General features: G+C 44.4%; 1 protein-coding gene across 4 annotated transcripts in view; it reads left to right on the top strand.

Moving 5' to 3' along the window:
- The first annotated feature begins 13329 nt into the window (after positions 1 to 13329).
- Positions 13330 to 27091, top strand: part of LOC135908258 (cysteine/serine-rich nuclear protein 1-like) — a 108090-nt gene continuing 94328 nt past the window's right edge. For all 4 annotated transcript variants that reach the window (XR_011510150.1, XR_011510151.1, XR_011510149.1 and 1 more), the window contains exon 1: positions 13330 to 13539. The gene's annotated coding sequence lies outside the window, so the exon portion shown is untranslated. The remainder of the gene's footprint in view (positions 13540 to 27091) is intronic.

Below are 27091 nucleotides of genomic sequence, written 5' to 3'. Positions count from 1 at the left end.
TTTCCTCATCGTCTTGAATTTCCATCTCCCGCATTCCTCGTGTGTACAACCATAAGTAGCTTGAGAACATTAGAAACATCTCAAAACGTATCGCAATGTACAAACTGCCTGCAGCTTGGCACCATAACAAAATTGAATACTGACAGATGTAGTCTGTGTGGCCCTCAAGTAAAACACATTCCCCAAAAGAAAGAAATATAAAAAACGAATAAGTACCCAAATAATAAATATGTACAAGTAGATTGACACGACGGCAAACAAGAACACTCATAAAAGGTGCCTGCTTTCTTTATAAGGTAACCAGTGGTAGTACAGTTAAAACTCGATGTAACGAACTTCAATATAATGAAATTTTCTATATAACGAAGTATTTAAATTTTCATAGCATCTTGTCCATAGAACAGCATGTATTAGAACCTCAATATAACGAAGTGTGTATGCGTGTTGAATCGTGACGAAATTTCACTGCCGCCGCAAGGCGATGCTACTTCCGGTGACACAGATGGTCAGATGATTGAATTACAAGCGGCTGTTTGCAAACGCACCTGTCACATTGCGCGCCGCGCCACAAGAGCGATGGCCGAAGTGGAGCCGCATCGTGTTCCGTATAAAGCCTGAGTGCGATAAGATGCTATCGCCATAGAGTAATATAGTAAACAAGAGTGGACACTCGAGCCGCTTCGCAGGCGAGCTATGGAGCTTCGCCGATCCCGCTAGGTGGCAGAGCACATAAAAAAAAAAATGTGGCTGTGGCAGCGGCTGCGGCTAGCAGCTTGACAGGCGGCACGACACTGGCACGACCCAAGACGTGCGGAACCATGTCAGGCCCCGTCACCGGGCTGTTTCTGTAAAATGCGCCTGAGGGTCATTGTTGGATCCTTCTGCCAGCGTCTGGCATTACTGCTTCGTCGCCATGTCATGCATGGTAAAGCCACAGGAAGTTCTTTTGCACGTTGTTAAAAATTTATTCTCTACGTATTTCGTTATGACACCGTTAGCCGCATTAACGAGTGACGGTGGCCTTGAAGACATAAACAGCTGCTGGCCATTTGCTACACTGACTTTAGTTTCGCATTATTTTTTACTTTTATGCGCAGGAATGAGCGGCGATGCTAGCGATAACAGCGATGCGGCAGCGTCCGAGCCGCGAGGCACTTTCGATACAATGAAGAAGTTATAATATGAAATAAAATGGTTTGTTATGAAATGCGGCCTATGAACACATGCCGTTCGGTGCAGAGAGCTTTATGTTACGCGCAGCGGCTTCTGAAAAAGTATGGTGCTCCACTGTTGCAAAAGAAATATTGCTATTTCTAAATCGGTACACGTGCAATATTTGCAGTATGGCAATAATGCGCGCTCTCTTAACCTCTGTAGCAGGCTATGTGCGCTCGAGCGTTGTTAACTGTCTTGCATTGGGCTGAATATACGTGTTTTCATGTTTTAATTGTGTATAGAGTCCTTACTGTAGAAAGTTTCTTGTTTCTCAGCATTTATAATAGTGCTTCCTTGACTTTAGATTAGAAACATATGCATTACACGAAGGAACGCAGCATCTCCATTCTAAAGCCTTTAAGGCTCCAGTATTGCTTATACGAAGGAACGTAGCGTCTACGTTCAATAGCTTTGAAGCCTCCAGTACTGCTTACCTTCGCCCTGTCATTCTACGTATTGTAGGCATCTCCACTATTTCCTCAAAATACATTCTACAGCCAAAGGATATCATGCATGTTCAAGGTCAAATTTCCAAGTATCAGAACACGATTGCAAGGCTTCGAAGGCAGCAGGTAAAGACGCCCAACACAAAGTGCTTAATTGCAGCTGTTTAATGACGGACACACTGGCCTACACATTCGAAATGAGGATGTTGGTGCGTGTCGAATTATTTTTGAAGCCATTTTATTTTGGCATGCAACAATTCACATAATTTTGCTACCTTAATTCACCCTCCTTCGCAGAAGTAAAAGAAAAATCGTCATATTTTTTCTTTCTAAAACAATCCCTTTTTGAGCAAATTAATTGCTGGCGTGCTTGTGCAGTTTTTTCATTATCTGGACAGTTGCAACACGTCTTGTATATGCTTTGCTTGTGTAAAGTTATTGCCATCACACCATTAATTTCTGACTATTCTCTACTATAGCGGTTTCACACCAGCACTTTCAGTCGCGATTATGTCCGATCCGGATCTAGATTTTCGACTCCGATTGGCACCCTCGCCCAGCTTGTGCAAAAGAACCAATCGAGACCAAGAAATTCAAATCGGATCGGGCTTGATTGCGATTAAAAGTGAATCGTGTGAAACCCGTATTACTTGCCTTTCGCAGTTTCTTCCCGTTTTCATGTATCTGCCTCTTACAATCTTGCTGCAATAAATTGTCTGCTATTTTCGTGTTCTTGGCTGTGCAGCAAGTTTATTTATATTTAAGTAACATGGCGCATTCATTTACGATACTCTTTTTGACGTGGATTACTAGACTTACAATATCAAAAGCGATAAAGTTATACTTCTTCAACAGTTGGCATGACTGTTGCGCTAGTTACAGCTTGAAACAGCAAATATAAATTTAAGTAAAAATAACATAAACTGAAACACTTTTGCGCCCTCGTCGTCGCAACATATAAACAGCGGCACGAGCGCCTGCATGAAACCACTCGATTAAAGCAACGGCATGGATCACAACAAATAAATAAATAAAAGAAACGAAACTGAATTCACGGCCTCCGAGATTTGGTGATGTGCGGCGACAATCTTGGAGGCTGATGCGTTTCGCCTATTAGCCCCGAGAACGAACACGGGCGGCGCTGCGAGCGCCGCTCGCGTGACGTCAGGGCACGGACTCGCGCCTGTCGTCTGCTACAGTTCGGGCGTTGTCCGGGCGCTTTCTGCGGTGTTTTCGTTTGTTCGACTTCGTTCTCTCTGCTTGTATACTTATGGTGGTCGTCTCAAATATATTTTTACGACGTCTTCCTTTGCGAACATTTATTCAAAGAGCTAATTTCTTAGACAACAATGCAGCTCTCGAAGGCAACGCTACAGTGCCAGCCGAAGCGACGCAGACCAGCCCATTGCGGGTTTTTCATGCGCGGATAGACAATCGCAAAAGCATAGCCTATAGGAATCCAGTTATGATACCATACCTGCCGCGGTGCAACAAGTATGTCACAAAGCTGGCTATATATGACTTCTACAGCAGTTACGTTGATTTTATTACGCTAAAATAGGTTTGCTCACGACGAGTAGTTCATGGTATAATATCGAATTTTTGCATTTCCTCACAGAAACGCTCGGCAGTAGCACGGGGACTTGACTAATAGTGGAGCTTAGATTCTACACGCCTCACATGCTTCTTTAACTGCTTGTCAACATTAGGCGGTTCTTCACGTGTTTACTTTTTTTAAGCGGCGGAAATTTGAAGTAAAGTTAATGAAGGCTTACAGCTATTTACAGAGTACAAATAGGAATGTACGAATATATATTTCCTTTTCCGTGCTACACGTTCAACTCACCTCTTTAGGGCGCGTTTGTTAATGATTAATAATGTAAGTTAAGTTCCTCTTTTTTTGTCTATATTACCAAGTCTATATCATTTATTTATTTCAATGCCGCAGTGTGTTTTGCATTGTTATTGTGGAAATATTTCACTGTTCTTTTATATATTGTATAACTGCAATGTTTTACGGCCACTATATAAATGTAATTTATATGGCGCTTGATGTGTTACCCCGTGCAGCCATATTGTACCTATGGGGGTGAGGTTACCTCAAGCCGCGTCTGTGCGACTTTTTCCCCTCATCCACCTCCACTTACCACTCCTCTGTACATGTGTGTGTGTAAATGGAAATTAATAAATAAAATCAAACTCACTTGAGAAATTTACTGGTGTTTGCTGCTTGAGGAATATACATGACGAATCTGTTTGGCGAACTGACACAGGCTGCTCGGCCCAATTTTTTTTGTGAAGTATGCCTGCTGGACCGCATAGCTGCAGCCAGAGAGAAGTCGAAGCGTCAATGATTAGTAGTATGGGACATATTGAAGATATCGAAATTCCCCCGGTGGAGGGTCAGAAATCAAGTGAAAGTATATGCAAGGCTTGCGGTGCTTTCTTTATGAATGTTTGCGATTGGATTGGAGCAAATTTAATTTGCCTGCAAGGTTCTCTTTTATGTACCGACGAAGCGAATAGTTATCCGTTTGTATAATTGAATAACGCTGGATCGAGACATGGTGAGACAGAAGGTGCTTGAATTTTCCTTTTGTATACAGGAAATCTAAGCTGCGGTGTAGTAGCTCGAGAATACTTTAGCCATTCTAGTTGGCGCTGTAAAAAAATGCTTTATGGTTTTAATTCGAAGTTGTAGTGAACTGATGGGTTTCGCGAACATAGCGTGCCTCGCCATACGGACAGTCGATTGCTACCGTTACGTGATCGGGGGTGTGCCATATTGTCGATAAAGGCTACTGAGGGCCACTATGAAACATTTCATCACTTTCAATTGAGTGGCTCTCGATCTTAACAACGAAACTTTTCTCTCAGGTCATTGCTACTATGGTGTTTGTGAATTAACTATGTAAATACTCTACATGACGCGCCGTCGTGTTAGCAGCCATTAGCAATTCGTTTTTTGGAGGCCTGTTTCAGAGGGGGATGAAAGTAGCAGCAAACTATTTCATAAGAAATGCGCGCCTAACTATTTTTTTACGCATTAATGAATGGCCATATTTGAATAGAACAACACACCAGAGTAATAGGAATCATGATGAGAGCTTCGCTGGGCAGTGTCTTTCTAAAATCAGATAACATGTTGACGCCAATTACCAAATTTTTCTTCCACGTAAAATGCAATGCCTCTCATAGCTCAATACTAAAGGAATGTTAAGTGTTTAGCGAAGCATCATACACAACTTCGCGGGTTGAATTTGCTGATATTCTTTTTTAGTCAAAATTTACCGATAGACACGGCGCATAAATGCATTGCAAAACCTAGTAGACCCCTTTAACGCTACTTAGCTTGCGATATCCAAGCCACAAAGTTTCTCGACTCACACGCTTTTGAAGAAGAAACTGTGATTAAGGTATGGCAGCTGAAAGAAGCCGATGTATTCTTCAATACGTACGGCTCGAGCCACCCATCCCCCAAGCATACACGAAGGGAACGAGCGCGCGCGGCAGCCGAGCGAGCCGGAGCGAGCGGCGTCCTGGCCGTGACGTCACTCGCGAGAGGGCGCCACTTTTAATTCTCGGGGCTAATTCTTTCAAGTGCGCTGAGAGCCAAAGACATTGATTCACAGTGGAGGAGAAGAACTAGGAAGCTTACCAGCAAGTAAGCGGCCTGTAGGGTGGGCAACACAGCAACAAAGAACGTCAAGCTGAAAGTCAAGGAGGCTGAGATAATCTCGTGGGTGGCGGCAATGGAAACGAAACCTGCCATGAGTAACTACTTAAAAGAAAAACACGAAATCAGGAAAGAAACAATTTATGATAATTCAAAGGGAAACTCATTACTTTTCGAAGCGACATCAGGATGCCTTAGAACACGCACCTATAAAGCGAGATACAAGACGGAAGAAGAAGCATGTGCTTGGTGCGGTAAAGCTAGGGAAACGATGGAGCATGTTTCATTAGAATGTGAAGACACCGTGAAGCCCAGCGGTCGATTTAGGCACCACTGGCCTCATTGAAGCCCTTGGGCTCAGCGAGAGCAGTGGAAAAGTAAACATGTCCGCAATAGAGATTAGTAAGAGGCGATTGGAAGATTAGTGGAAGAAAAGTTGGGAAATGACAAAAAAACGCAGACGTAGAAAAGCAAAGGTCGCAATAGGGGGTCAGAAAATTTGGTTGTGGGTGTTCATAGTTTTTTTCTTTTTTAGGTTTTTAGCGTACGCAGGACATTAGGCAGTATAATAGCAAGAGCTTGGTGGCGCAACCCACCGCCCCGTTCCAAAGGGGACGCTCATAACATCCATCCATCCATCCATCCATCCATCCTCGACGGAACCTCCCTGGCGCAATTTTTTTTCTCGGGAAAACTGGCGCAGGCGTCAAAGAAAGCACGTGCTGCCGTGATTTCGTTCGCGCATCGTGTTGGTTCGCGCATCGTGTTCACCTAAAATGGACAAAGCAACCTTCATGGAGGCCCTAATGACTGAAGTGGAGAAGCATCGCGTCCTGTGGGACGTACGAGACCGCAATTACAAGAACAACATTCAAACGTGACCAGGCTTGACGAGCTATAGCAGATACCCTCAGCGTAGACGGTAGAGCAGATGCCCACAGCATCCCCTTTAGTAGTAGCAATTGCCTCTTCTAATTGGTAGTAGGCGGCCGACACTCTATTTTCTATGTGAAGTTGTAAACAAGCAGCGGCCTCTCAGCATGCGGAAGGTACATAGTAGCGGTACAGCTTGCTGTGACGATATCAATTTTGATGGTGTCTGCTCAGGTGTAGCTTTTTTACAGACAAAGGTATTCTTCATTGTACTCCAAAAACCTAAGACTGAAATTAAAAAGCGTCAAGAACTTATACTGAACCAAAACGACCCAAGTGCGTAAAGATACTTGAAATCCATGATATCACAATGAGGTATCAGCAAGGAAATTTTGGGGCGACACTAAAAAAAAAAGGAACTTTGAGCCCCATCCCAAAGCTCCCAAACATTCCAATTTCCCATTGTTTTGTGAGCAGTAATCTCGTTTCTGCGTCTGAATAGAGACAATGCCAAAGAGATTCATGCCGAGCTGGCTACGCTGTCTAATGACCAGCACTGCACACCATCCAGCTCGGCATCAATCTTTGTGGAATTTGTCCCTTGAAGTGCAGGAGCCAGTGCTCGTTCTTCAACCAGCTTTCTGAATGCACGCTGTTCTTGGTTTGATGTCCCCAGCAATGCATTGCATTACTATACAGGACGTAATACGTTTATTCTGTTAAATATAGAAAGACGTGCATTCATGTTGACTCCTAATGTGTACACCAGTTCCAATGTTATGGTACCGATAAAACCAAGTTTCTGAACGCCCCTCGTATATCAGGCATATACTCTGGAAATATGAAATCAAGGGTTCGACGGAAGCCCGTCTGGTCGGGATGAAGCATGAAGCAATAAAACGATGGAGACCGACCCGAAACGTCTTTTAGCTTTAATAATTTTTTAGCATTTCTGTTGGTCGGTGTCCATCGCTTTATTGCTTCATACTCTGGAAAGGTAGTTTGTACGTTTAATTTGTTCACAAGTGACACCGAAATTTACTCCCAGTATCGGTGCGGTTGCAAAGTCTCTCAACGTAGTGATTAAAGTCATCATGTCCGCTACCAAAGGCACTGTGCACCAATTCTTCAATGGAGTAAATGCTTGTGGTTGCATCAGCAATGCTTTATTCCACTTCCTGTAATACATTCGCATGGCATCCCTGCATTTGATCACGGGAATGTTAGACAATGAATGGCCAAAGAATTCCTTTTTCGCGTTCCGGCTGTGGTGTGTCCAGGCTCATTTTGAATCTAAAAACAGATTTCAATATTAAAATGTGAATCCACGATGTGCCAAAAGCAACAATCAAAAGACCTACATGGACCATTTAGCTGACATAAATGGGTGGATATAAATGACTCATTGAAAGCATTAAAGTATGGCTGCTCTTCAATGTGGCAGTGTGAAGTGGGCAAATAATTTATTTCTAATTCCTCTCCTAATTTTAAAAATTAGTTCTGCTCCGCTACTTAAATGGTGTGGCCACATATTAAAGGCAGCTTCTTCATATAAAACCACAGCGTTGCATTTGTTTACTTTCTGTCTAGCTGCTGCTACTGAAGTTTTGCTTACTGTCAAAGAAAGGTATTTCAGAGAACTGCTCCACTGAGAAAGCATTGTTCCAAGCATGTGGCAAAGTGTCATTTAGTTCAGAAGAATGTGCTTCCCTGTCACTCTTTTCTGTTGTGTGTGAATTCCAAGCAAAAGTAGCTTTTTGGTATAACTATCTACATGTATGGTCATATGAAACTGTGCTAATTTTTCACATCTATGTGTTCGATAACGCATACATGCCATCTGGAAGTACAGTGGGACGACATGGTAGATATGCCTAGTCATCTCGTTTCCTTATTGATTTCAGAACTTTGTTAAGTCAAACAGTTACTGAAGTTCCAAAAGGTGAAATTTCACGACACTGCATTATTTTTAATGTTCTATCCAAGTTAGATAGAACCTAAAATGTTATGAAATCTGCCGTGAATGCAAAAAGCGCCTACGCAAAGCTGTTTGCGCGAAGCACTTGATGGCATCGAACGGAGAACTTAAAAAAAAATTTAAAGGCCCGCGAACTGGTGCAAAACAAAACACGCTGCACGCCGCACTTGCTTCGCGCTTCGCGCTGCACTTTGTTTCGTCAATGGGGAACCACCTCGACAATGGTCAATCTTCAGCGACTCAAAGGCAGCCCTACAATCTGTGCTATCAGCTCTGCGTCGCGGGCCATTGGAACAGCTCGTATTCGATATTAGATGCCCACTCCATACATTACAGGAGAAAGGACACCACGTGACGTTTCAGTGGCTGCCAAGTCACTGCGGCGTTATAGGAAATGAAGACGCCGATAATGCCGCTCGGGCAACTCTTGAAGAAACACAGGAAGAGGCCATACCACTTTTACGGTCCGGCACAGCCAGCAGACTTCGAGTGCTTGCATGGGAGATCACGCTCTCTCTACGGTGCACACCAAGCAGCCAGACCAACCGGAGCAATCGTCAATACGACCTGCCCTCTTTGATGCATCTCTGTATGCCAACTGGACCCCGCCGAAGTGAGGCCACCCTGCTTTATCGCTTATGGCTAGGGGTGGCCTTCACGAAATCTTACTCATTTCGCATTGGAATGGCAGACAACGCTCTCTGCAATGCCTGTCTTTGCGAGGAGACGCTGGAACACAATCTGTGTGACTGTCCTGAATTTAATGTTCCTGGCGTCCGTTCTAGCACACCTTGACAATAGAAGATTGTCAGTTGCAACTATTATCACATATCGCCGACACAAGACGTCGAAGCTGAAGCCGGCGAAGGGACTACTTCGGTTCATGAAGGAGACGGGCTTGGACAAGCGGCTCTGACACTGATGTCACGTACCGCGCAAGAGTGACGGACTGTAACTAACGATGTGTGTGCCGTGTTATGTGCTCTCTCTATCTCTTCTCCGCATCTTTCATCCCCACAATCCCGATCCCATGTGTAGGGTAGCAAACTGGATAAGCTAAACTGGTTAACCTCCCTGCCTTTCCTTTTCCACTTTTTCCTTCCTTCCTTCCTTACATGAAGCCAACAGTGTTGGCTACATATGATTGTCACGAGAATCGGTGCCCCCAGTCTGTTCGTGTTCTCGTTCATTATACATTTTATCAGCAGATCAAAAGTAGCCTTAAATGCTATAGTTCTTCACGCAGCACTTGGAAGTGAAGTCGCTGGCTTTGCAGTCTGTCTATATATATATCCATTTCCTGTCGACACTACCGACAGCCAATTTGGGTAAAACTTGCTTTGCTTCATGAAGGAAGCAGGCGAATAAATCGCCGTTTCACTTCCCCTGTGAAGTCGCGGCCTCATCAAAAGCAGGAAGTTATTCAAACAATTCTTCATAATCAATCCATGCGGACAATGCTCTCATTGTGCATTGACAAAGGTGGCCATATACTCCCTCGCTTCCTGCCATATGTCACCGATTCGCACTGAAATTATAATCCTCACGACACAAAGCTGTCTTTTCTTTATTGTTCTGCAGTATTTCACAGTAAGTGTAGTATCTCAAAAGAACATAGAACAAACTACTTCGTCAATACCGCCTGTCGAGAAGAATGTTGCCGCCATCACATTCATCCCTCGCAAGAGCTGAAGTCATGGCATGGGTGAAATTCCAGACCAACACATATTCCCACCTCTCGCTCCTCCACACGATGTACCTCACCCTTTATCACCCCCTTTGCCCTTTCTGTACAGAGCGAGCTGCCACATATCATACCATATGGGCCTGCAAAAAAATTCCCTGTAACCCGCCCAACTGAAACGCAGCGCACGAGCAGTGGGAGATGGCACTGACCAGCTCGGCACTGGAGGATCAGCGAAAGCTGATAGCCAGAACCGAAAGTGTTGCCACCGCCCCTGGGTCCCTGGTTCCACCTAGCACGGGAGTCAACCCCTCTCTGTGCCCTATCGAAATAAAGTTTTCTCTCTCTCGTTATTTTGAAGATACTGGCGTTTTTGGCTTTAGCATGACACCATGAACATAGCCGACACGTGCTTTAGGAAGCATCTGCAATGTTATCAAATTAAGGAACAAACAAAGCGAACAAGCGATAAGCAGGGTGAATTCCGTCCTTTGCCCATATTGCCAAACCTACCGTTATATGAAAAAGCGCGTTTCCCTATTGTCCGATACGGGCCCTTGTCCATTGACCGACACGGCGTGGATGATTGCCCTGCCGATTCATTTCCACAGAATTAGCATTGAAATCCTTTTTGTTCAAACGCAGACGATTAAAGCTGTGTGCTTAGCTGTACGGAATGTCCGTATTATAGTGTTTGACGTGACTACTATATAAATGTAAATACCGGTGGGTGGCCGTTCGCTTCCTGTAAAGCTTCGTTGCTCTTTTACCCCCAGACAATGAGATGGTTAAGATCCAGAAAGATAACACTGTCCTGTGAGCAGTGGTAAGAAAAAATAAATGGCGGGATGAGCACAATTGAAATCATTTATTAATTTTGAGAGAGCGTTTCTCCATTACGCCAAATCATGAAGAAGTCATCAATACAGTGGTTATAGTAGAGTTGCTTCAAGCTGAGAGACGCGAAAATTTTTTCCTCTCGTACAGCCATAAAAATATTGGTGTAGTTAATACGAATTCTCGTTCTCATTGCCATTCGGCTTACTTGCACGTAATGAACTTCATTAAATTCAAACTTTTTAGCTTGAAAATAAACATAAGGTGTGTCCGTAACGTAGAACGATCAACAAGCTTATGACTGTCGAGTCTTCATATGCTCATAGCAGCGCCTTTATCCGATGTATATTTGTGTACAGAGAACGAACGTCAAACGTAACAAGTAAGCATCCACAGGGTGCTTCTAAATCCGTGATGTGAGAAAGAAAATTGTTGGTATATTTTATAAAAGACGAAACTGTACTTGGTATTGGCTTAATTAGGCTGCCGATGTAGCGCGATATGTTTTCAGTGACAGTGCCTACACCAGAAACAATGGGTTGCCCTTGCCTATCTTCTTTATGAATTTTTGATAGGAGATAAAATCTTCAAACAATGGGACTAAGCGGTATGAAAGAGTTGCTGATTTGCTGTTTCTATCTACTTATCCTTTACAAGTTTTGTGATCCTGTCCTTGATCTCAAGCTGAAAATATTGAGTAGGATTGTAAGTTAGTGTTCGATAGAATGAAGAGTTAGATAGTTTTGTCTAAGCCTCCTTAACATACCGAAAACACGGGGAATGCGCGAGACGGAAATACAAGACGGTGAGATAAACGAGAGCAAGGTAAAAGCGGGAGCCAAAGGTCGGTGACACGGCCGTGTGAGCAGCAGCCCCATATTATCTGGTGTGTTGGAGGTCAGTGGCCTACCGTCCCTGAAAGAGAGAATAAAAGGAGCGGCAGAAAACGGGGCTTGTGAAAATAATTACAGAAATGGAATAAATGCACAAAGAAAGGAAAATAACACTATTTAAGCAAATAAATGAAAATAACTAAGTATTGCTGCCGATAGCTTGAAATCTAGCATTGCGAATAGATGCTGAAGCTCCATTTGAAACGTTCGTAGCTATTGGTTGCAATGTCTTGAACTGATGGATGAGGTATGACTCTCTGTATTTTCTTTCTCGTTCAGAACGGTAGTTTGAGTGTAAGAGGTAGAGTTTAAGTTCATCAAAGTTATGACCTGGTTGGTTGAAATGCTAGGCGACGGCTTTGGGAAGCTTTTTAGCTGTGTACACGCGATGTCCGTTTAACCTGACGTTCATTGAATGTCCCATTTCACCGATATATCGTTTCTTAAAGAAGGAGCAATATACAGGGTCAGGTAGAATGGCTGAAAACACTTGCTCCTCGCTACGCCTTTTCACTTCAAAACGGTGTAAGGAGACGATTTATTGTAGATCATTAGCTGTTCTCCATATAGATGACGATTGCACCGCGTGCAGCGTGTCACCATTCCACTGGGTAGTTAAGTCAGTTGTAAAGCAATGCAGAAAGACCACGAAATTACTTTCCAGTGGCTACCTGGCCATTGCGGGATCAGTAGAAAGGATCAAGCAGACAAAGGTGCCCGAGAGTAACGTCATGAATAACACAGCGTTCCCATTCCTCTTTGCAAGACAGGCGCTGCAAGGCAGCTTCGTCAACTCGCACGCAAGATCTCATTAACATAATGGAACACACCAAACATAAGGCGCACCAGGTTGCAGGAACTGAACCCTTCGCTCCAACTCCGACATCCAGCCGGGCTTCCCTGACATGAGGTACGGTTCTATACCGGCTGTGGTTGGGAGTGACTTTCACGAAAGCATACCCTACTTTGATTAGAATTACCGACAGTGCTGCGTGTGACGTCTGCAGCGGCGAAGAAAACATCGAGCATTTATTGTGCCACTGTCATCGATTTCATTCGGAAAGACAAAGATAATCTATCACATTGCGACGACTGGGCGATCGGCCGTTGTTGGCGCAGGTGCTACTCGAAGACCGTCCCCATCGCTCGTGCGCCCACAAAGCTGTGAAGGCACTTTTGTCTTTCTTGACGGCGACTGACCTATGTGAACGCCTTTGACTTGATAAGGCCCTCTGCGTGCGTGCTCAAGCTCACCGCGGCTTTCCTCCCCCTCCCTTTCTCCATCTCGTCTTTCTATTAACTCTTTCCCGTCCCCCAGAGTAGGATAGCCAAACAGACGCATTTCTCGTTAACATCCCTGCCTTCTCTCTTTATTTCATCCTCCTCCTCCTAATTTTTTATGTCCTCTAGTGACCTTTCTTTATCAGCAGGAATCTTGTTGACACATTTGCGCTCTACGGCGTGCAAAACACTGTCCGAAAGTAGAGCCACGTGCACACAAGCCATAAGGGACACGCCTATTACTCACTAGCATGAACGTGCATGCAGGCACTCAGACAGACCGGCACGTGCAATCGGCGCACAGAGAAGTCGGGCGACACATCGCACTCGGCGAACCATGCAGCCATAGTCTGTCGCAGTAGTCACTGAACACTCTGTAATAGGAACGTCATCGCGGCTGAAACGCGCGCACACCCACTACCTCTCGCACTCGCCCTGTTACCGCCGCTCTTGCTTGACGCGAGTGCACCGCACCGTGAAGGATAACACCTGCGGCAACGTGCACACGGCACGCTTTGTGCAAATCCCATTTAGCGATCGCGTCCCAGCTGAGTTAGTTGTGCGCGCTTTGGCTACTGACGCCAGTTGGCCAGTTTTTTGTCGAGTCGCAGTTTCGATCATCCTGAAAGGCCCTGCTGCGAAGTGATTGATAGAAGGTGAGACGAATCTCCATGACAAGTTCATTAATTCTTGCGACATTATGGCAATCTACGAATGTAATTGAGGTCCGTTCTGCCATTGGACTCTTTCCTCTCTATGCCGAACGGGGATTTTTTAATCTGACTGCGCAGTTATAAATGTGGAGGGATAAATGAGGTATCAACCTCTGGTTCCAATGGGCTGACAAAAGTGTTCGCTCCTTGCTTTTCGTAAAGGATTTCAAATGCGGATTATAAATTTTTCAACATGACATTGGGAAGAAACAATTGCTCGTCTAGTCGTGTGGAGAATCACTGACATCTGATCATCATTTTGAGCTACAGAGAGCCGTGTGCGTTCGATGACTGATTAGGAAATACTGGCGTTATTATTGTTGTCTTACTTGCTATTGCCACATGACTTTTCTTGGTTTAGATAGGCTGAGGCGTCACTTTTTGTCACTCTTACCTATCTCGCACGGTAGCATCATACTACGCCACAAGGTCACGGGCGGGTAACGCTTTAGAGCTCGGGCAATCTTGCAGCGAAGCTGTTAGCTTCACAAAAAAAAGCCTTTAACAATTCAAGCGAAAACTGCATATATTCTTTGGTATCACGAATACAACATACATCACAGCATTTGCTTCAATAGAGAACAAGCATCCTAACCACATAACTGATGATAGGGCTCTCCTGTTAACAATTCGCAGCCCGTCACGAGCTTAATTTCTTTGGATTAAAGGTGGTATAAATTAAACATTGGCCGTCAACATCGCCGCCAATTATCGTGAGTCAAAGCAAATAGCCCAGAAAGCTTCGCTTACATCGATTCCAACAGTGTGTGGGATCCGCATATTTATTTTTTACTTCAGCTTCCGTAACTCCAGATGAATAATCGCCTTGGTTAACTACAGATAACGATCTTGCGTATTACTCACATTTTGGAAGCTTCGTGGAAGACACCAAGTGAAATACATAGTTACAAAGTTACATAGTTACGAATACAAAGCAAACGTGGAGAAACATATAATGAAGAATCGTATGTATACGGTGAAATGAAGATGTACAGGACGCCTGGATTCCCTCTTCGTAAGTACCGTGCGTGTCAGCCATTTCCGGTCTGTAGCGTGACGCAGGACAGAATAAATACACGATAGGCATAACAGCTTTTGCTCAAATACCGTGAGTTTCACACAGCTGGCCACACAACAGCTACAGAGGCACGCGAGGTTTGTGCTTATACATTCTCGCATGATTGTGGTTCATATGGGCGGACAGAGATAACTTGGACAGCCTAGTGCGCGAGGCGTCCACGAGGCGCCATCCCACAACACACAGGTGGCAAGTCTTGGAAACACCATTACTGACATAGGGCCACAAACCGGGAATACTTAACAGCATGAAAGGGGATTCCCACCGAGCTTGTATTTCCATGACAGTGTTTGAAAATAAGTTTACGTACTGTTAATATACTGTGTAAAACTGGGGTGTCGGCTAGCGCTGATTTATTTTATGAAAGTTAGGCCGACGAATCAGGCTACTTCATGACATTTAAGATAAACGTCACATATACGCGGTCGACATTCATCAGTTTAAACGAGTCCGAAAAAAATTAAGGAACGTGTGTTATTACTTCACATTGTTCGTTTGCGAATCGACACGCATCTCAGGAATACAGAATGCGCACTTAACGTTTAGTCTGCCAAAAATATAGAATGCGTTGAAGGTGTGACCAGGTCTTCTGAACTCGATAGGCTGGTGTACCAGTGACACTGGCTCTGCCCGAAACTCGTGGAGGGCAACAAGGAAAGGAGTGGTTTTGCCCTTTTTTACCAACTGAAAATTAAAGCTATCCCCGTCGTTGTATGACGTAATCCATTTCTGGCCTCACACGTCCTCCCCCCCCCCCCCCCACTTAATGGCAAAACAACTTTTCTCAAAGATTCTGCAGAGTTTGCTTTGCAGTAACAAAACGCGCTAGTAAGGAAGGGGGAAAGGGATGGGTATTTCAATACCTCGCCAGTGCTAAAGCAGCACTGATGTGATCAGAGTGTGTTGTAGCAAAGTACAAAGGCATCAATCCCAGGCTCCAACAAAAAAGGAAGTGCTGGCAATCCCTTTTTTGAAAGCAAGAGTGCATAATATTTAGGTTGGTATTATAAAGTTCTCTTACTTCCCGAAGGAGTGCGCTGACTCTTCTTCGGCGCAAGCAGTCGACGTACTCTATCGAAAACGCGAACGTACTTGAATGAGGGGTACGAGAACTGCAAAGAATGCGTTTAAGATGTGACAAGACGGGTACTCACGCAGGTGGAGTTGGGAGCCATCATTATCTTTGTTACAGAATGTAAGTACACAGGCCCGTGCACAAATATCGAACCTGCAATATTGGCGAGGATTACTGAAGCCGAATGAGGCACCGTAAACTGCGGTGAGTCGTTGTAAACTAACACGCCATTCTAGGTGGTTGTTAAGTCATCGTACACTATGCATGTAGCCTACGCCATATCGTCCTCGTCTCGGACGTCAGTCAAGTAAAACACGCTCACTGCAGCTGTTTACATATCCCAGGATGCCTTTATGTGAAAACATTTCAGCTTTCTTTTGTTGTAGCAGGGTTCTTGCGCACTGCAAACAAGTGCGTACTTCAACGCCGCAGAAGTCAGTGGCTTTTTTAACATTGTGAGCAAGGAGGTATGTGTCTCCATAACATGATCTTAAGAATGCAAATGAAGCATAAAGACTCACTGAATGGGAGTGGGGCAGCGGAGCTGCATCGCACTCTGTGCAGACATCGCAGAGACCGACAAATGACACACCTCTCACATGATGCCACTGTGTGCCTCTGTGCACCAGTACCTGATTCGCCATATTTCTCTGTCTCACTCATCGTATTATATTCTTTAAAATCTTGAATAACTGTTGATTTGCCTTGTCCTTCGTCAGAATTGGCTTAAGTCGACTAAATTATAAAAATATGACGATCCGCTACCAAAATTAAATACGATGTGAACTTGCGTGGCGCAGAGTATGTCCCTCTGGCGCGCCACTACTGAGGGCAGCACACCCGTCAACAAGCAAGTAAAATTGAACGCCGTGTGTTGACGCGAAAATTTTAAGCGACGAGTGAAGACAGGGCAACAGGCTGAAGTGGTTACTGTTCTATGGCGGGGGGCAGCGCAAAGCAGCAAGAGCGGTAAGATCCGTCCTTCAGAGCTTTTCTCGGCATTCTCGCTATAAACGCGGGCCAACTCGCGTAAATAACTTGTCCTAATAACGTTATTTCTTCACCGACCGTAAATTTGTAGCACCGTGAACATCGGGCATGTCCAGGAATTCTGGACATTCTCCTTCGGAACTTCACAGCAACGCACAAGTGTAACTCAATGGGAAATTTTATTTTTGAATTTATATTTCAGAATATAGGGCGAGGGTCAAAAAGTTTCAAATGACTTCAACAAGAGGGTAGTCGCTTCTAGCAACATATGCATTTTGGCACTTAGTCGGAACATTGGTGGTACGTTAAAGCAGTTAAAAAAAGTCAGACAGGGGCGGTGAAGTCCAACGACAGGAGAAAATAGTTTTGCACCCTCCCGCCAGAGGGCACATTGGCTTGAAAAAGCGCCAAGTTTAAACCATAAAGCGCTTTATTACAGTTGGCATTGAGAAGGTATTGGTAGAGGGAGTGTTATGCAGCCTGTTGGCACGTGCAGGCTTTTGAGAAGCAGCCGAGATGGTGCAGAGTGGTTATGCATGTGCATGTCTTGAGCGTGCCTGGGTATGGTTCTATGCGCATGTTCGCTCTGTGTATGAGTGTGCGGGCGTGTGCCTCTGTATTTGCGTTTGCATGCGCGCGAGTGCGTGTATGCGTGTGTGAGCGTTCGCAGCGTATGTGAGCGTTCGCAGTGTGTGTGCGTGCGCATGTGCGCGCGCTTACGGTGCATGCGTGGCCGCGTGTGAACGTGTACGCGTGCCAACGGGTTTTCGAATGTCAGCATGCACGATTGCGAATAAATGTGTGCGTGTTTGTGTGGATGGCTGTGCGTGCGTATAGTGTGTGTGTGTGTGTGCGTGCGTGCGTGCGTGCATATGACGGATGGAGAGAGAGTACGTGGGTGTGAGGGAGAGCGCGTTTGTGTGCGGGGGAGACCGAAAGTGTGTTTGTGTGCGAGGGAGAAAGAGCGTGTGTATGCGCGAGGGAGAGAGAGACTGCGTGTGTGTGCGTGCAAGGGGAGAGTGTGTGTGCGTGCTAGTGCCTCCATATTTGCAAATTCATGCATGCGAGTACGTGTAAGCATGTGTGAGTGTTCGCGGTGTGTGTGCATGCCTGGATCTGCGTGTTAGTGCATGTGTGCGTGCGCTTGCGTGCTTGCGGCGCATGCATGGCGGCGTGTGAATGTGCACGCGTGCGACCGTGCGTATTCGTCTTTCAGCATGCATGCCTGCGGACAAAAGTGCGTGTTTGTGCACGCATGGATATATGTGCGTGCGATGGAGAGAGCGTGCGAGTGCTTGTGAGGAAGAGAGTGTGTGCTTGTGCGAGGGAGAGAGAGTGCGTATGTGTGCGTGCGAGGGTGTTTGTGTGTTTTCGGGTGTGAGTGAACATTTTCCTGCTTACACCTACTTTTGGAAACAAACGCGGTGTGGAGAGCATTAAAACCCGTGTTTAAATCTTCGAGACAAGAACGAATGACACTGCATTTGTAGCATTATCTCTTTGTTAAAGCGAAACCGACAAAAAAATGCGCCTGTGACGTCAGTATTGCCGCCCTTGGCTGGCGCGGCCCCGTACGAAGCGGCCAAGCCGTTCAACTTCGTTATCTTGCTTCCGTTGGCGGCATGCAATGCCTTGAGAGCAATGACGTGCTGAATCTGCACTATCATTCAATCGTGCATCATTTCTGCGACCAAGCACGCTTTCGGCAGCGCACGTTCGTTGCTACATTGACATTTAAACTTCAAACGGCTTGCCTTCTGAAAAACGATGTGAATAAATATCGACAGTCGCCTGGCCGCAAGGACTCACGGAGCCGTGCCATTCATCGCAATATCTCGAAAGGCTGGAACCGGTCAGGTCGATGCTACCCACGATCGTTTTCCGCGTCAGTTAGGCTTTCAGAGAGCGCTTAATTACAAAATATTTGTTCATAGCTCTTACAGAAGCATGATTATTAAGCATATATTCACTCAACTACAATATGTCGAAGACAGGCTCCAGACTGCTAATTTGCTTCAGCCACCCAAATCAATTATTTAAATGGTAATTAACATACATTCGTAAATTGCGCACACGACTGCTCAACTTGATCCGTATTCGGAGGTTACTATCTGAACACTCGAATGATAACAATAATGTCAGGAAGATTTACATTGATCTATTCCTTAATATTTGGTGCCGTTAAAGAAGACCGCCTGTATATTGTTGGTGCAGCAGGCACCTAATAAAGCAGGTGCGAATACTCGGACAGGTTTTCTTGACGCAATTCAAGTTGAACTTAGAACCGTGCACCTCTGTTTTCACAATGTTTTCTCCTACATTGTACAAGAAACGCCTCCGCGCCATGGTACATCAAAAAAGGTGTGCGAGAGCATTATTTGCGCTAATAGATTTCTGAGCATTGGTGGCATCAGGCTTGGTTTCCTTGCGTCATCAGGAATGAAAGGATCACATAGCTAGGGGCCCAAGCAGGTAGGCTACTTCCGCCACTGGGTCGGCGTAAGATTACAGGCAGACAGACGGACAGATATGTTCGAAATGGCTGAATAAAGGCAAATAATGCTATTTACCTTAACAGCAACTCTCTGAGGGAAAGCATTGGATAATGTTTTTCCGTAATTCGTAACAGATGGGGCAGTGCGGACCCGATTAAATCTGGGTTGGGACGGAAAATATAGGAATTTTGAGTTGAGTGCTTTGCCGCGAGTAGATTGATTGTTTAAAGTGAATTATAATAAATCCTTCGGTTTTACGAGCAAAAACGACGATATAATTATCAGGCACATCGTAGTCGCAGACTCCCGATTAATTTTGCCTACCTGGGCGTTCTTTCAACTTTCACGCAATGCACGGTACGCTACACTTCTTGCATTTCGTTGCCGTGGAAATGCGCTCGCCTCGGCTGGCATTCTAACCCACACCCTCTCACTTAGCGGCGCCACGCCGAAGTCACAGCTTTAGGGTGGCTGGAAATGGGAGGCGTGAAAACCGACCTCTCCAAGGTTGTCGCGATGCGCGATCACTTCAATGTGGCACTGTTGTCGGGGGCGGGAGGGGGGGGGGTCGACTGGAAAACAGTTAATTAGGGTCTGATTTATCTTGCATGAGTAATAGACAAATCGCGCAACAGAAGGTCCCCGGACGGATGTACGATGACGACATTCTGCGACTAACGGACAACGCATGTGATTTAGACACTTGCGAATATTTGTGGCAAGGCAGCGACAAACCTAGACCTTAAGTTTACACAGAGAAATCGGGACCTATAATCTGTAATGAAAGGACGAATAATTACATGGTGTCAATTCAACAGCAAGTCATACGCATAATCAAGCACTGTATATACCTATGCGTATATACAGGGTGTCCCACGTAACTTGAGAGAAACATTAAAAATATGCAAATACAACGTAGCTGAACAGACTCAAGGTAACGTTGTTTGCCATCGCTTGGAGATACTCAGATAAAATTTTTTATTTGGCCTAATTAAATAACTAGCCCTAATTAATTATTCAACTTCTCAAATATTATAATTCTGTTAAAAGTGTCAATGAAAAAACTGTATAGCAGCACGAATACTCCCAATCAAACAAAAAATGCAATGCCTCATAGCCCCCTAAGACAGAGACTACGAGCCCTCAGTAAAGTCAAGCGAACAGTACCCAAATTCTTTCTAATCACGCATACAACATACAAAGCAGCATGTCGAAGAATGTCATCATCAATGGCTCATACCCCAGTAAGCAAGCAAAAAATGCAATGGCTCATAGTCCCGTAAGTTTCATGGCTACTCACTTTGCGTGCATTAGCTGCGATGACACTATCTCTGTTGTTGTTGTCGGTGATTTCAATGTGTATGTGTGGGTATCGAAAAGGGAGTGGTTTACTCGTTCCGTGTTGCAGACATACCCCTTGCGATGCCACACTGATCTGGCCCAACCGTCCATCCAGCGGCGTACGTGCACCGATTTGACATTCTCAAAGAATGTGATTGCAGTTTCGAGGGAAATAATGACGACCCTCAGGACAATAAATGAGTTTGTACATTTTGTTCAAAATTATGTGTCACCTCCAAGTCATGTGCTAAATAGCTTCGCTCGTCAACCACCTTCACGGAGTGGAATGACTCATAATTTTTTTTACTTTCTCTTTGTCTTTCTTTTTTCGTTTCTTTCTTTGTTCTCTCTTTCATTCTTTTGTTCCTTCTTTCTTTCCTTCGTTCTTTTTTTCCTTTGGTTTCTTCATTCATATTCAGCCACTGCATCTTTGCTTCCTTACGAAGGTATTAGCCATTCCTGATTATGTCGTTCTTTTTTCGGGAAGGAGCCATTGCTGCTGGTATTTTTTGTACCATTCCTCTACTTTTCTTGTATCACTCTTCTACTTTGTATCACTGGACTAGACACCGCTTATTGGGGGAGGGGGGGGGGTGTATGAGCAATTGCTACGACCCACTTGAGCCATTCGCCTTAATAAACCGTGTGCCAATGTAGCCGTGCGGTTTGGGGCTGCTTCCACCTCGGGCACTATGGTCGGAACTCAGGTTTCCCTTGACTAGCATACTTATGTCAACATTAATTCTAAAAAAAATCTGGTATTTTCTTTCTTTATGTGTTCACAATAGACACCTAAAATATATTCCGCAAGGAACTCACCCCAATACTTCAGTACTTTTTGTTCCAACACAACACGTGCGCGCTACTCTATTTCATACAATGTACTAAAAATTATCCATTGCTATCCACCCGGCAGCTTAATGACGCCACAAAACCGACCCTGATGCCACCAACGCTAATATAGTAATCGGGAGCACGCACAATGTTCTCGCACGCCTTGTGTGATATACCGTAGCGCTGAAGTGTTTCTTGTATAGCGTAGGAGCAGAAGCAGAAGTGCACTGTTGGGCACAGGTGCTTAAGTTGATGAAGTTGAATTGCGCCAAGAAGACCCATCGAAGCAATCGCACCTGCTTTTAAGAAGCCTACTGCACCATGAATATCAAGGCAGTTATTTTTTAACGGCGCCAAACTTTAATAGAGCAATATAAATCTTGCTGACATTATTGTTATCATTCAAGTGTTGAAATTGCTAGCCTCTAGATACGGCGTAAGTTGATTAGTTGTTTGCGTAATAAACGAAGGTATGATAATTAAATTGTCAATAATTGATCTTAGGCAGCTAACGGACATGATTAGCTTGGAGCCAGTCCTCGAGATTATCTAGCTGAGCGAATAATTATTAAACGTGCGTCTGTATTGCACAAATGTTTTAGAAGTAATCTATTTGAAAGCATAACTGATGCTGAAAAAGAACGTTTATAAGGGCGACCTGACCGAGCCCAGTCTTTTGTGATAATCTGATCAATCGCATCGCTCCGTGAGTACTGTACATTCCTTGCGGCCCGTCCGCTTTCGATGTACATTCGTTTTTTTCTCTCGAAATCGAGCAGTTTAAAGCTTTAATGTCAATACAAAAGCGAACGTGTGCCGCCGAAAACTTGCTTGGTCGAAGGAGGGATGCACGACGCAATGATGGTGCAGATTTAGCGCGTCATCGCCGTCAAGAGGCAAGGGAGATAACGAACGCGAACCGCTAGCAGCTCCTCGCGCGACCGTGCCGATGGTGATAGTGCCGTCGAGACAAAATACAGGGTGGCAGTACTAACTGCGCAGGCGCGTTCACAGCGAAGCTTTGTACCTTTGGCCCGAAATGCATTTGTCGTGTCAGGGAGCAAAAATGCCGGCCGATCCAGGAGGTTGCGGAGTATCGGACTGTCATGCGGCGGAGGTGAAGCAGGGTTCGAGTGCTCCGCCACTAATAATAATAATAATAATAATAATAATAATAATAATAATAATAATAATAATAATAATAATAATAATAATAATAATAATGAAGATGCATTGTTTTCCGTCGATGGGTATGCTGGAATCGCACGTGGCTTCACGCGCAGAAGGCATTGCCATATATGCAGAGGAGGAAATGTATGTATACTACCACCCGCCGCGGTTGCTCAGTGGCTATGGTGTTAGGCTGCTGAGCAAGAGGTCGCGGGATCGAATCCCGGCAACGGCGGCCGCATTTCGATGGGGGCGAAATGCGAAAACACCCGTGTACTTAGATTTAGGTGCACGTTAAAGAACCCCAGGTGGTCAAAATTTCCGGAGTCCCCCACTACGGCGTGCCTCATAATCAGAAAGTGGTTTTGGCACGTAAAACCCCATATATTATTATTGTATGTATACTACCATACAACCCTAACTCGTAAGAGGAGAGGGGCACCGACTGTGGAGTTGTGTGTGCTGTACAAACGAAAGACAGATTTATGATATCCACTGTCTATATATATTCAGGCACACCCCACTGTGGTATTAAGAAGTTCATGACCACGCACTTTGCATTGGTTAGCCGCGATGACACTCCCCTTGTGATCACCATTGGAGGCTTCAATGTGGGCATTTCAAAACCAGAAAAGAAATGGTTCACTGAGATTGTGCAGCAAGAATTTGATTTGAAGTGCTAGACCAATCGAAGTAACTCAATTAAGTAGCAACGGTCGTGCATAGATTCTACTTTGGCCAAGATTCTGTCTAAGGTTGTAACCGGGCCAACCCGCATATATCACAGTAACCACAAGGCTATCGTCAGTACCATTACCAAATGGTGAAAATAAATACATGACCCCTTGTCTAATCCTGTCTGATGTGCTACAGCTTAACTGGTGATCCATCTCCACAGAGTGGGATGGCTCCTAATATATATTTTTTTCTTTGTGCGTTGGTTTCGCTTTCAGAAAGTGATAATGGTATAAAGGCAGTGCCATTCAATCTTGCCTCTGTGGATATAAATAAGATTCAAGTAAACTCTATATTCGCGCCGTGCTTACTTAGTGTGTGTGGTGTTGGGCTGCTAACCCTTATAAAAATGGCTTTAGACTGTCTATAGAAAGTCTATAGACTTTTTATAGACGACCTTGCCTTTTTATAGATTCTATAGTCTATAGATTTAGATTTTTGTTGATACAAAGTCTATAGACTGTCTATAGACAAAAGTCGATAAAGTTTCTATTTCTTTTTGTCTATGCGCAGTCTATAGACGGTGTATAGAAAAAAGTCGATATGGTGTTCGTTTCTTTTTTGTCTGCTTTCCCACAACAGACACCTATAGACAAAAGTCGATACTGCCTCTATTTATTTTTCTCTATCATTTGTCTATAGACTTTCTATAGACAAAAGTCGATAAGATTTTTGTTTCGTTTTGTCTATTCGCAGTCTATAGACAATCTATAGAAAAAAGTTGATACGGTGTTCCTTCCTTTTTTTGTCTACTTCCTCTCTATACACTACATATAGACGAAAGTCTATACAGCCTCTATTTATTTTTCCCTGTTATTTGTCTATAGACTTTCTATAGACGAATGTCGATAAGAATTCTATTTCTTTTTGTCTACTCGCAGTCTATAGACAGTCTATAGAAAAAAGTCGATACAGTCTCTCTTTATTGTTGTTCATTCTTCGTCTTTAGACTGTCTATAGACGAGAGTCAATAAGGTGTATATTTCTTCGTGTCTATTCCCACTCTACGTAGTTCTTCAAACATGCACATGCACACACACAGACACACACACACACACGCACACGCATACACATGCACACATACACACATACATACACACACACACGCACACTCATACACATTCACACATACACACATAAATACACACATACACACACATACACATACATACACACACATACATACACACATACATATACATACACACATACACATACACACACATACACACATACATACACACGCATACACACACACATACGTACACACATACACATACACACACACACACATACACACACACATATATATATATATATATTGCTGCGCGAGCTGCTCGAGTCACATTCCTTATTACGTCCTTATTCTACCAAGCACAAATGTACTAATGCATGTCACCCGCAGACCAATGGTCTTACGCAGCGGCTTCATCGAATAATAGCAGACATGCTCTTCATATATGTTTCTGATGACCATCGTGACTGGGCTACTGCTCGCCCGTTTGTCATATTAGCGTACAATTCATCACGCCACGACACTGCACGTTACTCGCCGTTTTATTTGTTGTGCGGCCGAGATTCAGTATTGGTTTTTAATACAATACTGTCTACCCCTCAAGAGTCCGTGTCTTTATACAAGCGATGTCATTGCTCGAGCCCAAGAAACGCGCCAAGTTGCTCACCGTCGCCTTTGTGCTTCTCAGAACAAGAGTAAAAGCATTTGCGACAGTAGTCACCGGGACGCCGATTATATTCTCGGGGATCTTGTCCCTCTTCGATCTCCCACCCGCCATTTCGGCGTCTCGGAAGAACTGATATCCCGCTACTCCGGCGCTTACCGGCTCCTCTGTCAGGTAACCTACGTAACCTACGATATGTCTCCGGTCACACCTACTACTCGCTTCATCCAGACTTCCCATGACGTCGTTCAGGTCAGCCGCCTAAAACGCTACCAGTCCTTTTCTGCCTAAAAAGCAGCGGGACGGCGCTTCCACGCCAAGTGGAAATATGTTACGCAGCTCTGCACAAAGCTGAGGAACATGAGCACGAGCTTAGGTCTGAAGAAGTGAACGGTTTAATGACTAGCCTGCTTTGTCAATTACTGTAAAAAACTGTACATTCTGTAAATAAAGAAAAATGCGGTATTACGTGACAAGACCATGATCTGATTGTGAGGCATGGCGTAGTAGGGGAATCTGGAAAATTTAGACCACCTGGGCATCCTTAACGGACACCTAAATCTAAGTACACGTGTGTCTTCGCATTTCGCCCCCATCGAACTGCGGCCGCCACAATGTATATGCGCTACTCGTCTTGCTTCTTCTCTACAAATACAAGTTTAGACTAATACAAAAGTATTAGTCTAAACCTAACTTAACGGGAAGCTTTAGCTCCTACCTGGGAAATCATCAATCCTTTCTTCTTACTACCACTGCACCGCAATTCATGAGTTATGTTGAACTTAAAAGATACAGTTAAAATTAGATTTCAGAAACCCAATTTTTATTTAGCTTCCAGTTTCTTAAATTTAAAAAAATGCGAAATCTCAAGAAACTAAACTAAAGATGATGTCGGAATTTGCTAAGCTGCACTTATCCTATCATTTAATGCAGACAACAATGATATATCATATGCCACACTGAAATACACCACCAACTCCTGAATATGGTATTCGCAAAATCTTAACAGGCATTGTAACTTCACATACGTTATAAATTCATACATCAAATTTGTCCGATTGAAATGCTCCAAGGGATGCAGTTTAGAGGGATGCGATATCAGTTTTCATCCGCGCTAACGGATTTGTAAATTTCGTACTTCTTTTTCAAATTAGCCGATTTCCGATAATTCTTGTCAGTAATGCCATGGCCTAGATCAAAATTATTATTGCAGCGATCACTGTGATCTAACGTTCTCTCTTGAATGCAACAATTCTCTTTCATATCGGTTGAGCGATTTTCTCATAAAATCATTTATGCGTTTTACATGCATTTGAGCAGCCGGCATCGAAGAAGGGCCCGAGCTAAAGCTTCCTCTTATTGAATCACACTGGTTCTTAGAAAACACAAGAAAAATAACGCTGACTATACCGAAGCCCGCGGCCGCAGTTGTGCACAAATAAACAGAAAAACAACAAAGAAAGGGAACCCAATGCAAGCTTTGCGGAAGCTGTTATCTCGGCCAGACATCTCACCCGGAATGTCGACGAGCTGTCTGGCAAGGTGTCTAGAAAATCGTGGATTCATTGCAAGTCGAGCAAATAGCAGGTTGTTTTCAAGATAACGCTGACACATAAGCGCGCTCGTTTCCAAGTGCCGAGGGGAAGCAACAGTCTCAGGGCGTGCTTCTTTTTATTGTGTTTTCTTCAGTTGTGCGTCATTGCATACGTCACGGCGCGAATTTCAAATCTTTAAGGTTGATACGCCGCGTGGTGGCGAAAAAAGAAACTAAACGCATGTCCGGAATTCCTGGGTATGAATAGGCGACATTGGAGTTTGGCCCGGGCTAAAGCGGCCGGGCAATGCTTCCGATGGTTATCCTAGCCCGTTGATTTCGCAGCATCAAAAAAAGCCCAAAAAGAAAACGTGAGTGCCTTTCGGGAAGCCTCTGAAAAGGCCGGAATCAATCACCGCCGGGTTTGCCTCATTGCGACTAAACGTTATTTAGATGACAAGTCATTTCCAGCCGACAAGCTACCACTCTTTGTCAAGAACACTGACAACGACAGCAGGACTTGCATTGTGATGAAGTGGAATGCGCTGGGATAGCTCTTAATTT

Source organism: Dermacentor albipictus, unplaced genomic scaffold (assembly GCF_038994185.2).
Source record: "Dermacentor albipictus isolate Rhodes 1998 colony unplaced genomic scaffold, USDA_Dalb.pri_finalv2 scaffold_48, whole genome shotgun sequence".
In the NCBI taxonomy this organism is placed as follows: Eukaryota; Metazoa; Arthropoda; class Arachnida; order Ixodida; family Ixodidae; genus Dermacentor; species Dermacentor albipictus.
This window is presented reverse-complemented; position numbering and strand designations above follow the sequence as displayed.